The sequence below is a fragment of the Giraffa tippelskirchi genome, chromosome 1, assembly GCF_054371585.1.
Source record: "Giraffa tippelskirchi isolate mGirTip1 chromosome 1, T2T-mGirTip1v1.2.pri, whole genome shotgun sequence".
Classification (NCBI taxonomy): domain Eukaryota; kingdom Metazoa; phylum Chordata; class Mammalia; order Artiodactyla; family Giraffidae; genus Giraffa; species Giraffa tippelskirchi.
In genome coordinates, this window is record NC_137275.1 from 212977388 (window position 1) to 212995407 (window position 18020).

Consider the following 18020-nt stretch of genomic DNA (forward strand, 5'->3'; position numbering starts at 1 on the left):
TAGTTCTTTTCTTGGTCTGCCTTAAATAAAGTATGGCTCCAGTCTAATTTTCACTGGGGTTTCCCCAGAGCTGAAAGTGATGACTACAGGCAAAAGTCCAGCAAAATCTACCTCTGCTTTTCCTTAGCGGAGTCCCAGGATAAGACCCAGCCTTGCCATTTATTGACTGCTACCTTCTGCAAGTGACCAGACCTATCCACTCTGTTTCTTCATCCATGGAGTGTGGGTAGTAAGAGAGGCGGAAACTGACAACTCTTTGAAAAGCATAAAATTCATTGCAAGTTGTTCATTTATGTATAGAATCCACTCTTTTGAGTCTCCTGTGGGCCAGGTGCTGTGTGCCCATAGCTCACGGGGTGCTGCAACAATTCTGTGAGGCAGAAACTAAGCTCAGTGAGGTAAAGTGATGTTCAAAGGCAAGGAAGGACAGAGCTAGATCTGAATCCCAGATGTGACTGGCTTCCAAAGCTTCAGTTTATTCCATGACTAAGCACATAACTCAAATGTTGAACAAGGCAGCAAATTCTATGTTGGTAACAATAAAAATCATTCCTTTTTTTAAGCCCCACCCCAGGGAGTCATAGGGGAGGTGATACTTACTCTTGGTATTTGAAATCGATACTGTAGTGCCCCAGACCCAGCAACTCTTTACTTGGTTCACACGCCGATCACCCAGAAGTTCAGTTGGCTGCTAGGGGATCCCAGCTGTGCCCTTCTTCTGAGAACTGCCTGCAGCAGACAGAAGCCACCTGGCCTGCCAGTGGCTGAGACGTTATGTGTCCACCCCCCACCAAACATAAACAAAACAGACGTAACAATGCCTGACTAGTTAAGAGTAGAAAAAGCCTGAGCCTGTCCCAGAGGTGATCTTCCTCCCTGTGGGATAAAACTGAAGTCCGATTTCAGCTGAAAGTTCCTCTTGGCTCCATCCTCATCCTGTTGCCCTCACTTCCTTACAGGTTTTCCTTCTGAGTGTACTACCTCAACAAACCACATGCAAAACTATCCCCATCTCAGGCTCTGCTTCGAGGAACCTGACCCAAGACAGTCCTAGGAATGAGTAAAAATGTGTTTTAATTAAGAAAAAAAGGGAAGGACATTTCACTAAGAGGGAAGGTTATCAATTAAAAAATGGAAACTATTAAGCCCCTGCTTTGTGTGAGATACAGCACTATGCACTGAGACAGAGAGCAATCAAAAATACTCCCAGCTTCAAGGGAGAAGAGGCCTCCCTGAGTTCTGTCAGAACACAGTGTTTTTTCCAAGGAAAAGGATAATCAGGATTGCATTTAGGAAAGATGCTCCTTGTCCTGGCAGGACCATGGGAGATTAACTGGGCTCAAATAGAGAGAGACTAGAGGCAGAAATACTTTGGCCACCCGATGTGAAGAACTGACTCAGTGGAAAAGACCTTGATGCTGGGAAAGATTGAAGGCAGGAGGAGAAGGGAACGACAGAGGATGAGACGGTTGGATGGTATCACCGACTCAATGGACATGAGTTTGAGTAAACTCCAGGAGTTGGTGATGGACAGGGAGGCCTGGCACGCTGCAGTCCATGGGGTTGCAAAGAGTCGGACACGACTGAGTGACTGAACTGAACTGAGAGGCAGAAAACATGGATGTAAGATGGTATAATCAAAATGACTTAATTGCAGTTAGGATGTATGTTGGAATGGAAAAGATAGCACTGGAGAAAAAAACAACTAAAAATGTGAAACACATATTAATAACATTTTTTGGAACTTTAATGCAAATTTGCTCCTGATGACTTTCCCTCTCTCCAATGCATGTTTATTCCAGGGCTCAGGGATATAAATAATTCTAAATCCAATTCAACTGGAAGTGCCCCTGGTACCAGGCCCTGTGCTGGGTGCTGGTTATTGCCCTCGAAGTACCCACACTCTGGTGGACGTAAGACAATGGGACATCTGCCCCGAGGATTCAAAAACAAACTAGCCATAATCTCTTCCTTTTAATCTTCTCCTAGCCCCATGTGTAATGTTTCTCATTTAATGAATTCTAATCCAACATGTTATTGATAAATAGTATAATTTTGGCAAGACCAGAGAATCTTGATAATCCAGCATTTCTACAAAGGCCAGTGCACTTTGAAAAGATCATAAGTTCCAACATCAGAAAAAAACTAAGATCAAATCCCAGCTCTGCCTTTTGCTGGCTATTTGCCCTCAGCAAATACCTTAACCTCTTTGAGCCTCATTTCCTCATTGAAAAATTGAGGGCTATAGTATCTAGCTTCAAAGATGTTTGAGAGAATTCAATAGGACAAGAGAAATAAAGAGCTTAGGACACTGCCTGGATCAAAGTAGATGCTCAATAAGTGGAGTAATTGTATTACCATTATTTAAACCCTTCTTCCGTCATTTCCAAATAGGGACAGAGAGGAGATATTGATCTCCAGCCAGCTTCCTCATCTGGCCTTTCATCTCCTGATTTGCCAATCACCATGTCACCTGAAGGGCTACTGTTAAAAACAAATGTCAACACGTGCCATTAGAGCTGGTATGTGGTTTCTGGACAATTATTGGCTGGGGTGGGTCGAGTGGCATCTAAAAAATGCATAGGAAATATGTGTCCTGGCGCAATACTCTAAGAAGTGAGCCTTTGTTCCCTCCATTGCTTTACTTTCAAAGCAAGGAGGTTACATCTGTCTATGTTCCACATGCCTGGGATGCCAGAGAGATGCAGCTAATAGGTGGGGCCCAATGGTGGAAGAACCCAGCATCTCTGCTTCAGCCAGAGGCCAAGAGCACGGGGAAAGGGGGCAATCACCTCCCTGACGGCCTGCAGCGCTGCTTGCAAGGCTGCTTCCAGGCCTGCTGCAAGGAGAGGCAGAGACAGAAGAGGCATTACTGCAGTCCCTACTCCCAGAAGATTCCACAATCAGAGGCCTCAACAACCTGCTATTTCGGGTCTAAGGAAGTAGGCATCTGAAGTTTCAGAGCTATGGGCCATTCCCCTCAACCCCAGAAGATCCTCAGATTGCATTCACCACCGTTTATAGAACAGGCCACGTCACGAAGTAGCGAGTTCCATTGAGGGGGGAGTACAAATTCTTCCTAGGATATTACTAAGAGGATCACATTCTGAGAAAGGATCTCTTTCTTCTCAATCAGCTGATAGTGTACGGGCTCCTGGAAAGTCACAGAAGGAATCAGAACCACAACAGGATGAGGGCCCAATCCTATGTTTCACTGACTGTCATTCTAGGAGACTTTTCTTCAATGCCACAGGGCAGGCCAGTTTAAGGCAAACATTCTGATGCAGGGCAGGTTAGTGGGGAAAAAAAAATCTTTTTTCTTTTTTTTTTTTTTTTCCCCGAGAACTAGCTTATATTCCCAAATGCTTTTGCTTACACCTGGGCAGGAATACCAAAACTGGTGCAAGGCAATATTAGATAGCAGAAAGTGTAAGACAAGAGTCAGGGCCCTTCTCTTGTTCTTGGTTCTGAAACCAAGGTTGTAAGACTGTAGGCTGTCTCTAGCCCTCTCTGGGCATCAGTTCTCTTTGTCATAAAATAAGACAACTGGACTAGATTTCTTTAACCCCAACGTTCATCATGTGAGCCCATCTTCACTATGTTTTCCATATTAACATATGCCACATTGTGATTTGTGTCATATCCACACACAGATGTACTATTTTCATATTACATCTGGTTAAAATTGCCATGTTTCCTCACTTTTCTCCTTCCTTGAAATTGATTTTAAAAGGAAACTTGATAGAATTACCATGAATGGAAACCACTATCACTTGCCAGACAGAAGGCAGCCATAAAAATAAGTACAATGAAAACAAAACAAGGCTTTTAATTATCTCTGGGAAGCACCGCCTTTTGAGGATGAGCTCCCTGATGTCTGCTCTCTGGTTTTGAAGCAAGGAAATTAGTAAAGAGGTGTTAAGGATATTCCAACACCTATCTGAGACTTCCCTAAATCAAAAAAAAAAAAAAAAAGAAAAGAGATAAAAAAAGATTGAAAGAGAACTTAAAGGGAAAAAACTTCTTACTACAAGACTGTATCACCTAAATTATCTCAATATCCCTACAGTTTAGGAACTAATATTTCTAAGGTCTTCTCCTATATTTATATTCCATTTGTGCCCTCCTGTAGAGAAAGGATGATCATAATTAGTGGAAAATCTGAGTTATAGACTATCCTGAGAGAAGTGACTCTCAGTATCCAAACAGAGACATTGTCAGAATGTTTTCCAACTGAAGGACCTTGAACACGCATTAGCAAACAGAAATGGTTTGTGATTTGCCTAGTCATCATCTATTTTCAAATAAACACTTCTAAATGATTTGGCAGTGCTTAAACAGTCATTCACCCTTCTGTGTAATTTAAACACCACTCTCCCAACATCTTGTTTACAGTATCAACTTGCTTAATGAAGCATTTTGTCAGGAGTATGCAAAGATAAATTAAACCAGAACTTATGCCATCAAATTAACACAACTTCCAAATTAGTGAAGTTCAGATTAATCATGACATCAGAGAGAATACTACAAAAACAAAATGCCAATGCATGTTTTGGCTATATACGTTCATGAAGATGAATGTGTTGGAGTCACACAGCAAAGCCTTCATTATATGACTCTCCATGGCACTCCTTTCCTTGGAACCATGTAAATATAACATTTGTCTTACTTAGACAGATATAAAATGAGGGAAGGCAAAGTCCCTCAAATATACCTGAAAGATCTTAGTAAAACTGATATGTCTAAAGCTCTGGGTTATGGGAGAATATTCACTAACCTTAATTTTTTCTTTCCTAAATATTTGCCTTTTTGCTTTTGCTAATTCTTTATGCTCTCCTGGACAAGTTCCTTCCTCTTTATGGAATTAATTTCCCATATTTACAAAGGAAGACAGGGGGTGTTGGACTAGAGCAGGAGTCGGCAAACTTTTTCTGTAAACAATCAGATAGTAAAGATTTTCAGCTTTGTACACCATATGGTCTCTGTTGCTACTACTCATTCAGTCTTTGTATCAAGAAAACAGCCACATGGAATATGTAAACAAGTCAGCATGGCTGGGTCCCAATAAAACTTTATTTACAGAAACAGATGGTGGGGCATATTTGACCCACTAGCCTATATTTTGCCTTTCCTAGACTCAAGGATCTCTAACCTCTGGCCCTGGTGCTATCTTTATACAGAAGGGAAGGAAGTTGCCAAGATCTGTTACTTGACAGAGCCAGGATTAAGAGAGTCCCTTGGACTGCAAGGATATTAAACCAGTGAATCCTAAGGAAATCAATCCTGAATATTCATTGGAAAGACTGATGCTGAAGCTCTAATACTTTGGCCACCTGACGTGAAGAACTGACTCATTAGAAAAGACCCTGATGCTGGAAAAGATTGAAGCCAGGAGGAAAAGGGGATGACAGAGGATAAGATGGTTGGATGGCATCACCAACTCAATGGACATGAGTTTGAGCAGGCTCCAGGAGCTGGTGATGGACAGGGAAGCCTGGTGTGCTGCAGTCCCTGGGGTCGCAAAGAGTCGGACATGACTGAGTGAATGAACTGAACTGAACTGAGGATTAAAACCTGGGTCTCTGAACTTGAAGTCCAGGATCATTCCTCTATAGTAGACTATCTAATCAACCAAGAAACTTGTAGCTACATGAGAAAGCATCAAGTGCTGTCATAAAGAATAGGAAGAATTTCTTTTACCATTTCAAGGATAATTAAAGTTACTTTAGCAGTGAGTCATTAGGTTCCAAGATGAAGGTGGCATTAAGTGTTCCCTATTGCCAAGAAATGCATCATATTGGAAGAGAAAAACTCAAGAAGGTTGAGTGGGAGCAGGAGAGAAGAGCTGAATATTCAAAGTCCCACAGTGCACAGGAAACTATTTCTTCTTTGCCTCACATGTGCACAGCAAGCAATTCATAGCAATTCAATTTGTTTACAGCAAAATACTTTTATACCTGGTAGCTGACTTCACCTTCGCAACCCCTCTCCCCCCAGGCTCCATCAGGTGCCTTCCGTCAGTCAGCTGCGCCGAGCACCTTGCCTCCTAGTGGTTTCCGTGTTCTTCTCCCTCTTCCACAAAAAGAACGGAAACAGCCAGCGTGGAGGTCAAGCAACCAGGGAGGTAACAGAGTCCAAAGTCAAACACAAATCAGTCCGACCCAAAATCCACAATTTTGGTATCTCCTCAGGCTGCCTCTCCTTAGAGACAGAAAACACTTGGTATAGTACACAGCATTTTAGGGACGTCAAATTTTAATGATTAGGATAGGATAGGACAGGACAGACAGAACAGAAAGCATTTTCCCTTTGATAACACAAAAATGAGGCAAATAGAGAAGCTGCAGTTTAATGAATTAGACAAGGTTTTTCTCCCTTTCTAGTTCCCTTTTAGTTCCACCTACCCACTCCATAAAAGTGCTCTTGTAAACCTCCCTAGAGATGCTTAAAGAATTAACTGAATAGCATCCTAGTATCTGTAGCATCTCAAAAGAAATTCTATCAAGAACCACTATTTATAAAGTACCAACTATGAATCAGATGAATCCCAAAGAAAGGCAGTGCCAAAAAATGCTCAAACTACTGCACAACTGCACTCATCTCACACGCTAGCAAAGTAATGCTCAAAATTCTCCAAGCCAGGCTTCAGCAATATGTGAACCGTGAACTTCCAGATGTTCAAGCTGGTTTTAGAAAAGGCAGAGGAACCAAAGATCAAATTGCCAACATCTGCTGGATCGTAAAAAAAGCAAGAGAGTTCCAGAAAAACATCTATTTATGCTTTATTGACTATGCCAAAGCCTTTGACTGTGTGGATGACAATAAACTCTGGAAAATTCTGAAAGAGATGGGAATACCAGACCACCTGACCTGCCTCCTGAAAAACCTGTATGCAGGTCAGGAAGCAACAGTTAGAACTGGACATGGAACAACAGACCGGTTCCAAATAGGAAAAGGAGTACGTCAAGGCTGTATATTGTCAGTCTGCTTATTTAACTTACATGCAGAGTACATCATGAGAAACGCTGGGCTGGAAGAAGCACAAGCTGGAATCAAGATTGCCAGGAGAAATATCAATAACCTCAGATATGCAGATGACACCACCCTTATGGCAGAAAGTGAAGAACTAAAGAGCCTCTTGATGAAAGTGAAAGAGGAGAGTGAAAAAGTTGGCTTAAAGCTCAATGTTCAGAAAACTAAGATCATGGCATCTGGTCCCATCACTTCATGGGAAATAGATGGGGAAACAATGGAAACAGTGAGAGACTTTATTTTTCTGGGCTCCAAAATCACTGCAGATGGTGACTGCAGCCATGAAATTAAAAGATGCTTGCTCCTTGGAAGAAAAGTTATGACCAAGCTAGATAGCATATTAAAAAGCAGAGACATTACTTTGTCAACAAAGGTCCATCTAGTCAAGGATATGGCTTTTCCAGTAGTCATGTATGGATATGAGAGTTGGACTATAAAGAAAGCTGAGCGCCGAAGAATTGATGCTTTTGAACTGTGCTGTTGGAAAAGACTCTTGAGAGTCCCTTGGACTGCAAGGAGATCCAACCAGTCCATCCTCAAGGAGATCAGTCCTGGTTGTTCATTGGAAGGACTGATGCTGAAGCTGAAACTCCAATACTTTGGCCACTTGATGCGAAGAGCTGACTCATTGGTAAAGACCCTGACGGTGGGAAAGATTGAGAGCAGGAGGAGAAGGGGACGACAGAGGATGAGATGGTTGGATGGCATCACCAACTCAATGGACATGGGTTTGGGTAGACTCCAGGAGTTGGTGATGGGCAGGGAGGCCTGGCGTGCTGCGGTTCATGGGGTCGCAAAGAGTCGGACATGACTGAGCAACTGAACTGATGAATCAGATACTGTGATAGCTTATTTTCCCAACACTGTCTCATTTAATCTCTAAAAGACCTCTACCAGGTGGGAGTATTTTGTGGATGAGGAAACTGAGGCTCAGAGAGGGTGGGCTTCCATGGTCACAGAGGAAAGGCCAGAGCAGAGATTGGACCCTGGACCTACTTCTAAAGCTCCCATTCTTTGTACTGTGAGACTACCTCTCAAGAAATAAATGGGGTTAACATCACAATTAGGGAGTAACTGTAACCTGGTCATAGAAGAGATGAATCCTTACCTAGACAACCCCTAGAACATCATCTGGTGACCACTTGAGAAAGCCGTAAACCAATGCTACACAAAGTGATACAACCCCAATCGGCAGCATCAATGTCATCATCTCCCAAGAGCTGGTTAGAAATTCCCACGCAGACGTACTGAATTAGACTCTCTAGGGACAGGGCCTGAGAATTCGTGTTGGGAAGTTCTCCAGGTGATTCTGATGCCCACCAAACACTGAGAATTTCTGCTGTATAGGCATCTCTGCAATCAGCGGCAGCTTGAACAGTTAGCCAGCCAGAGACTGGGAAAATCAGACTTGGAAAAGGAACGCATCTTCCTCCAAGGATGCAGAGTCTCTTGTAGAATGGAGAAGTGAACCTTAGGAAGCTTCATTTCAGATTCCATACCCACAATTAGGAACTCATCCATTTGCAGTGAGAATAAAACTGAAATTGAAACAGGTAAATCAGACTGTTCTGTGGCAAAGCCAATCCTGCCCTAGGAAACTTTGGACCCTATTTCACTCACCTCACCGCATGCTCAGTTCATCAGAGGAACTCAATGTCTGGTCAGTTAGTGGATCTAAACCTCCCAACAAACCAGGGTTTGCTTTTCTCTTTATGATTCTTTATTGCTCACTTACATGAGTTCTCACAGTAGATACTGAAAATAAAATACTCTTCTACACCTCCAGTCCTTTTGGTTTTGAACAGGCTAATTGCCTGGGGACTGATACTACAAAGTTTGGATTAAAGATGCCTGAAGAATATTTATTAACTCCAAGGGAGGAAAACAGTTGTGAAATGAAGTAGTTATTTAAATCTAATTCTACTTACTAATAATGTCTTGCCTTATTTTTCTTAAATCAGCCTTAAATGTGTGGTCAAAACATATCTGACTTCACTTGATTTTGGAAACTTCTTAACATTGCAAAGCAATGGCCCATAATCTTGGCATACTAGCGTAACTATTTTTGTTTTGCCTATTTTATTTCCATTTCAGGCTTTGTTTTCATACTTGTATACAATTTTGCCTGGTGGTAATTACACAGCAGAAGTGAAATTTAAGTCTTGCTTTCTTACTGGTTAAAGTTTCAACATAAGTGAGTTTATGCATTATCTTCATAATGATCATTTTAAATGTCTAGACAACAGACTCATGAGTTGGCATTTCACTTAAGCACACCATAATGGGTTAGGAAGTATTTACGGAGCTCCTACTGTGTGCCATATGCAATTCCAGGCCCCCAGGAATCTAGCACTCAATAAGACAAAGTCTCTGCTAAGACTGCAGCAGTGTACCACTCCAGGGGATGAGTGGTACACTCATCCCTTCTGCCCTTGTCTACTTGAATGACACCCCTGGAGCAAATGCACTGTCTGTGTGCATCACACCACACTGGGAGGGAGGGATTCCATTAGTGCCTTTAGCAGGTAGGTGAATGGAGACAAGAACCAGGTGCAGGCCTAGGGATATATACAGACAGTGCCTGACATATAATGGCTCAACTTAATGATTTTTCAACTTTACAATTTTGTGACAGTGATTCACATTCAGTGGAAACCATACTTTGAATTCTGATCTTTTCTTGCACTAGCGATATGAGGTACGAAACTCTCTTGTGGTGCTGGGCAGTGGCAGCAAGCTGCAGCTCCCTGTCAGCCACAAAGTCACAAAGGTGGCCAAACCAAACACCTTAAACACGCTACTCACACAAGCATTCCGTTTCTCAGTTTCAGCACAGTATTAAATAAAATGCACGAGATATTGAACACTTTATTATAAAATAGGCTTTGTGTTTGGAGAAGGAAATGGCAACCCACTCCAGTATTCTTGCCTGGGAAATCCCATGACAGAGAAGCCTGGTAGGCTATGGTCCGTGGGGTTGCAAAAGAGTTGGACACGACTTAGTGACTAAACAACAACAAAAACGGGCTTTGTGTTAGAAGATTTTACCCATCTGTAGGCTACAGCAACTGTTTTGAACATATTTAAGGTAAGCTAGGATAAGCTAAACCATGATGTTCAGTAAGTCAGGTATATAAATTCATTTTGAACTTAACAATGTTTTCAACTTACAGTGGGTTTACTGGGACATGCTATGTTCATGGCTGTCACTATAGATTACCAAACTGTTCTAAGGCGTTAAATCAATCTTCATTGCTAATACAGACAGTGTCTCATATTTAACAGAAACTCATCAATATTGAGTGTTAACATTTTTAAAAAACAAATGTGGATTGAGTTAGTTCACAATAGTCCCTTAGAGAAGCTATGGATTTAAATATACATGCTCCCTGGGGATCTTATTCTTCCTTCAGTTACTTCCTTTAGTATCTAAAATGATGCTATCAGATCAGATCTTGAAGGGAAGAGTTAAAATTGTACACTGACATGTTTATAGTCTACGTCATAGACTCTCATGTTCTATGAGAAGGAAGAAGAAGGGGTGAACAGCCTATTCCAACGATCCTTACATCTCCTCCTCCCTAACTCTGAGAGGCAGCACACACTTCCTCAGGAGCTGGCTCTTTTCTCTCCCATCACTCGTCCCTCCACAACCATGCCTTGAGTAGCCCCCACTTCCAGTCCAGACACTTGCTCCTTAGTGAGGTCTTCCCTGACTCCTGCCTGAAAGAGCTTCCCACACCTCCCTCCTCGCTGGGGCAGGCCTCAACAAAAGCCCTTTGCTCTAGGAGTAGTGAACTTGCCTTTTCACCTGGACCTTTCCTATCACATCGTGGAGGCCAGGACCTGCCCTTGTTTTCTATTGTCCCCAGCAGTGACATGTGGCTGGGTCATGATAGATGCTCAACAGATAGCTGCATGGTCCAGTAAGACAGAAGAGTCAGAAAGAGAATAAATACACTAGCAGACTGATAACAGATTAGAAGCCAGGGTCACCAGCTTGATGTGATCCTTGGCAATCTAGCACTTCAGGAACCCCTGATGAATTCAAGATTCCTGACTTTTCTTCTTGCAGAAGCTCAGGGACATTAGTGAGTCTTGTGTATTTTTCCCACATAATCCTAATCACTCTCTTCTTTTTCAGTTATCCCTAATTCAGACCCTGCTGCTCATTAAAGTTCTTTAAGTCCTCAGGTTATTTTGTTCCATCTTTTAACACTACCTCAATTTCCATTTCAGGACAGAAAAAGCTTATCATGTTGCTCCTGTGTCAAAATGAAAAAAAAATTTTTTTAATCTCATATTTCATGAACACCTTATAGTAATACCTTTTCTTCACCCCTTAAAACCCCTTCATTTCACAGGTAGGGAATGAAACCTCATTGAGGTTAAGCTATCTGCCTGAAACCTCACAGCCAGGAAATAGCAGGCAGAATTGAAACCCAGGCAGGTTCTGTTCAAAGAGTCAGACACGACTGAGCAACTGGACAGCAACAGGGCTCTGTTCTGAGTTGTGGGCCCTTTCCTTTGCACTCTTGCGACTGTCAATCCCAAATGCCCAACCAATGTCAGAAAGCTGAGTTCTCCTCCTAGGTTGGCCACTTACTTCCATGAGAATATTCATGACCATTGCCTTCTTGTATCATGTTGTGATTACCAAATGGGAGTAAATGCTAATGCTGTCCCAACATCACAGGACTATTAAAAAGAGAGTCATGGGCCTGAAAGCCAAGCAGGAAAGCTGGAGTCTTTGATGTGTCTTTGTGTTGCTCATCAGAACAGCATGTTCCAAGGCATAATGTCTACTTTGAGAAAGCCTCAACATGGCTCTGAGGGCTACCTTACAACACCCATAAATCATGGTGACACTCGAGTTTACAACATCTCAGTCTGCTCTTCATAACCAAAGTCACACACCTCAGGTGAGCCGGACAACCGGGCTTGTGAGCACAGCCTCTGGATCTGAACATGAAAAAATGTCCACACTGGAGGGATCTTAGAGAATATTCAGCCCAATTCTCTTGTTTTACCCACAAAGAAAATGAGGCCCAAGGTTCTGGCCCTACTCTGACCCTCAGTCTCCCCATCTGATGGCAGCTTATTCTTCCTTAAAGGTGCTTCCTAATCTTACCTCTGTGAGGCAAAGTAGTGCCATAAAGGCTCAAACTCGCTCTTCAGACTAGAAGTGCACTGCCAGAGCTCAGGGAACCCGGCCAGAGACTATAAACAAAGATGGGGCAGAGACTGCTTCTAAGACAGGAATGAGAAGGAGCCACAGCACATCTGGGGCCACAGGTGGCCCTCCTTGGTTGTATAAAAGACAATGGAGACTAGTTCCACTTACCATCCTCCTAATAGTCCAAATCTTTGGAACAAGGAACAAGGTGTGAGCCAACTGTGTTACGTGTACCCCCCATGGAGATAAGCAAAAACAAAAAAGGACTGTCTTAATTTTAAGCATAACAGTTTGAATAGAAAAGGAATGAAGGAGTAGGCCACTTATTGACTCTTCAGTAATAAATTAAGTGTAAACTTGGAGAGGTTGAACTGCATAGCTGGCTTTGAAGATGGAACTGGTCAAAAAATCAACCATGGAGCTCGGACGCCTCCTTGTGGTAGAGCTGCATTACTGTCAGGGACGATTCCTCTTCACCCACTTGGAGCCCTTACCTCTCTCTGTCCAGGATTCACTATATTGTAATCAACTGAGAGCCTGCCGTATACCAGACTCTGGACTATGTGCCTTCACATATCTAATCTCACCAATGTTCACACTATGTGAATATAATTAGGCCCACTCTATAGACAATGCAGGAGAACCTTTAAAAACTTAAATCGCTTGTCCAGAATTATAAACCTAGTAAGAATTCCAACCAAGATCTGGGAAATTTCCAGTCCAGGTCTCCTTTCTCAGTGTCACATTGAGTACAGAGTGTTGAGGACACAGAGATGAACAAGATTTAGCCCCTGTTGGGCTATTTTGACCCTACCATGTTCACATATTTTAACTGAACATACTGACTCATATTAAATAATCAGCATGCAAAGCCCTCAGTGCTGCTTACACAGAGGTAGGAACTGAGTGCAATCAATGTGCTTGGAACCTTGGCACTCACTGCCCCAATCTCAGGGCATCCCTGACCAGAATCCCTGGAGCAGAGAACTGGTAAGTGAACCTGAGCTCATTCATAGGCATGGCTATGAACACTTGGGTAAGAAATGAAGCCCTGGGTTGAACAATTGTAAAAGCAGACATCATTAACCAAGCCAAAACTTCAAATGGTCCAAGTCAAGGAAGAGTCCAAAGAGAGTTAATAAGTTCCAATTTGTCTTTTATAGCACTTCATATGTCCAGTCAAGAGATAGGAACCTGTGGGATCTCCACACAGAGAAAGTCAGGCCATTAGTTTGGTCTATTGATCGGAGTGACAGGTTAAGAAACAACTGTGACCAAACAAGACCTGGGCATCTATTTTTGCAAGGTACCAGAATGCCATTTTCTGTGTGGCACCAATAGCAAACCATCCCACAAGACAGAAAACAGTAAGATTTATTTTGGAGCTGGCCTTCTTTTATATATTGGCTGGTCAAAAGGTTCATTCACTTTTTTTCCATAAAATGGCTCTTGCGTGCATGCTAAGTCACTCAGTTGTGTCCAACTCTTTGCAACCCTATGGACTGTAGTTCACAGTCCTCAAGCTCCTCTGTCGATGGGATTCTCCAGGCAAGAATACTGGAGTGGGTTGCCATGCCCTCCTCCAGGTATCTTCCCAACCCAGGGATCAAACCAATATCTCTTCAGTCTACCTGCATTGGCAGGAAGTTTTACCACTAGTGCCACCTGGGAGCAGCACTTAACTGTCTTTAACCTCATTGGAAACAATTTTTTTAGACTGTATTATGACAGCTGGCACATCAGCATTGCATTTCAAAACAATTATCAAAATTGGTAACCTTTTGTGTAGCCATTTTAACACTGAAGATGGGGGGGAAGCAACATTTTCGTTATACTATGTGTTATTATTTCAAGAAAGGTGAAAATGAGGGGCAGAGACCCTCTGCACACATGCAAACATGGAGCTGCGGGCTGTGCGAGCCACGGTCGGCACCCAGCGCGCCCTGCTCGCCACGGCCCCGGGGACTGCGGCGGTGCGCACCTGCCCGGCTCTGCTGTCAGTGTGGAAATTCACAGAAAAACATGAATGGGTAACAACAGAAAACGGTGCTGGAACAGTGGGAATCAGCAATTTTGTACAGGAAGCTTTGGGAGATGTTGTTTACTGTAGTCTGCCTGAAGTTGGGACAAAGTTGAACAAACAAGAGGAGTTTGGTGTTTTGGAAAGTGTGAAAGCTGCCAGTGAACTCTATTCTCTATCAGGAGAAGTAACTGAAATTAATAAAGCTCTAGCAGCAAATCCTGGACTTGTCAACAAAGCTTGTTATGAAGATGGCTGGCTGATCAAGATGACATTCAATAACCCTTCAGAACTAGATGAACTAATGAGTGAAGAAGCCTATGAGAAATGCATAAAATCTATAGAAGAGTGAAAATGGAACCCCTAAATAAACTACTTTGGAACAATTTAATCTAGCATAGTTGTCTTAAATTAGTGGTGGATAGATATTTAAAGAGCAACTTTTAGCAAAAGAAACTACTTGTAACAATGTTTCCTAAAGAAAATACCCCTTAACTTTCTAATGACTTCAGATAAACACTGTGCATCTTCTCCACAGCATCCTGTGATTTTTAGGCTAGGCTCCAGTTACAATATTCAGAATTCCTGAAATTATCTCTGGTAAAACTAGTTACAAAAATTATGTAATTAATGGATAACATGGTTATCTTAAACCTTATATGACATTGTAACTTGCTTACAGCTATCCTTGGATTTGGGTCAAAATGATCTTCTCACTAGAAATAACTGCCAGTGGAGAAAAGTTTGTTAGTTGTGTAGTGTCCGATAAAGAATATTACTATCTTAATTTTGCAATATACTGTGTTTGCTGGTGCTATTTTTATCCAGTGAAGCAACAGCTTCGCAGGAGAATAAACAATAATAAAATTTAAAAAAAAAAAAGAAAGGTAAAAATGCAACTGAAACACACAAAAAAGATTTATGCAGTGTATGGAAAAGGTGCTGCGATTGATCCAAATGATTAATTCCAACAAGTACTGCTCCCAAGTAGACCAACTGAAAGCCGCACACAACAAAAGCATCCAGAATGCATAATCTTCCACTAGGATAATGCAAGATCATGTTTCTTTGATGACCAAGCAAAAACTGTGACAGCTTGACTGGGAAGTTCTGACTTACCTGCTGTATTCACCAGACAGTTCAGTGAGCACCCTGACTGCAGCCTTATGAGAGATCCTAACACAAAGGATGTAGATAGGCTATTCCTGGACCCCTAACCTTCAGAAAGTATGATATACTTTCAAATGTGTGCTGTTTCAAGCTGCTAAACTTCAAGGTTATTTGATCTTTAAACCTGTATGGGCATCAAAAATCACATGAGGAGTTTCTATATTTTTTATGTTAAAATTTAATTTTTAAAAGTTTTTTTTAATATTGTAAGTAAAATATGTATCCTAATACTTTAAAAAAAAAAACACTTTCCTCTCCAAAAATAATCACTCTACTTGGAGCATATCCTTCCACATCTTTTTTATATATTGCATATTACATAATGATATCATACCATACATACTATTCATCACCTTGTTCTTTTCGCATAACACTATGTCTTAGAGACCTTTCCATGTCCATGCATATCTATAACATTATTCTAACTGCATCAGAGTATTCCATAAAATGAATGAACCATAATTCATTTAATCACTTCCCTACCAAGACACATTTAAGTTGCTTCTAATTTTTTATATTATAAATAATACTTTGGTAAATATTCTTGGAGAAGGCTATGGCACCCCACTCCAGTACTCTTGCCTGGAAAATCTCATGGATGGAGGAGCCTGGTAGGCTGCAGTCCATGGGGTCGCTAGGAGTCAGAGACGACAGAGTGACTTCACTTTCACTTTTTACTTTCATGCATTGGAGAAGGAAATGGCAACCCACTCCAGTGTTCTTGCCTGGAGAATCCCAGGGACGGCAGAGCCTGGTGGGCTGCCGTCTATGGGGTCGCGCAGAGTCGGACATGACTGAAGTGACTTAGCAGCAGCAGCAGCAGTAAATATTCTTGCACATGCATGTATACAAAGGATAAGTGCATTTTTAAATTCAAACAGAACATTTTGGGAGTCAAAATGTTCTCCCAAAAGGCTGCATTAATAATCACCTATTGATGCAAAATAGAATCTATTAAGGCCCTCCCTGGTGGCTCAGATGGTAAAGAATCCACCTGCAATGAAGGAGACCCGGGTCTGTTCCCTGAGTCAGGAAGATCCCCTGGAGAAGGGAATGGCTACCCTTTCGGTAATCTTGCCTGCAGAATCCCATGGACAGAGGAGCCTGGTGGGCTACAGTCCATAGGGCTGCAAAGAGTCAGACACAACTGTGCAACTAACACTTTCACTTTCACATACAGTATTATAGATTAATACATTAATAATTATTAATATAATACTTTATAATATAAATTTCAACTCACCTTTATTAATAATGAATATTATGTCTATGTTTTTCTTGCCAATCTGATGAATAAAGTTATTTCACTTTTAGTATTTTATTACAATCTAATAAACCTAAAAAAGAATGTGAATTTCATTTTCATGCACACAAGTGAATCATTACCATAAGTATCAATATACATGACTTCCAGGATGGGGGAGTTTTTAAATTTATGGATAAAAGAAAAAGATATTTTTCTCAGCGATTTACATGTACTGGAAGATACAGATGAAGGAAAGAAATTATTTTTAGAAGATGAGTATATAAGTAAACCATGTCAGTGAGAGAAAAATGGGATGTGCAGCTAGAGGTGTGACTGGTAAAAGGTGAAATGAACAGACTGCTATAAAGGTGGTGTTGACCTATGCAAGACATTTGTTAACTAAGGTGTTTAAAACTATGGACTTTGAAAATACCTATATTTGTTTCTTGGGTGTATAGCTGTCTATATCAATGACTTATGAATTGATTCCTCTGAAGAAACTATCTGCTCAAAGAAAACCCAACAAAAGCATGTTTTTCTTTGATCGTCTAAAAGGAAGATGAAATATAATATTTCTAATATCACAGCAGTTCTTCAAGATACATACTCTACCCTCATTTTACAGCTGGGAAATGGTGTTTGGAGCAATGAAGTTTGTTCAGTTTCACAGTCAGTAATCAGCAGAGCAGTGACTTGAACTCAAGTATGTCTGACATGAACACCCTTACTCTTTCCACCAGGCTCTACAGCCTCCAAACAGTGAGAAAACCTTGGCACTGATATTGGTTTGTCATCATTCATGCCATGTGGGGAATGCCATTAAAAATATTTTGGACCTAGGTTTCCTTTTCTTTAGAAGAAAGAGGTAGAATCAAATAATCTATGGGGTTTCTTCCAAATCTAACATTTTTGGATTCCATTTACCATCTCCTAGATTACAAAGCTGAATTAGTGCTGAACAGAGAAAGAAAGCTTTCTGAAGGTTAATTTAACATAGCAAATGTGTCTTTTAGAGACACAGTTCCAGAAAGATATATTTCTTGCTCCTAAGGAAATAAGAAATCATAAGTTTGAGGATGGAAATAGGAGCAGGACAAGGAGGCATCTCCAGGAGACTGTTCCAGAAAGTGTGAAATTTCAAGAAGCATTTGAAACTCAATGGGATGAAATACGGTTCAGAGTCAAGAAGAGAATTATACAAGAAGAGAATGTGAGAGAGAGGAGAAGGGAGAACTGAAAGGACTAACTTTCTGAAAGTCTGATTAAAACTTATTTAATCCTCCCTCCCATCTCCCTCCCCATCCCACCTAGGGAGGGAGGCTCAACAGGAAGGGGATATATGTATACCTGTAGCTGATTCATACTGAGGTTTGACA

General features: G+C 41.5%; 1 protein-coding gene and 1 pseudogene across 12 annotated transcripts in view; one reads left to right on the forward strand and one right to left on the reverse strand.

Moving 5' to 3' along the window:
* The window catches only part of LOC145520116 (uncharacterized), a 525123-nt gene that overhangs the window by 471062 nt on the left and 36041 nt on the right, over positions 1 to 18020 (reverse strand). The window lies entirely within an intron of this gene.
* Positions 14107 to 14580, forward strand: LOC145516551 (glycine cleavage system H protein, mitochondrial pseudogene; annotated as a pseudogene).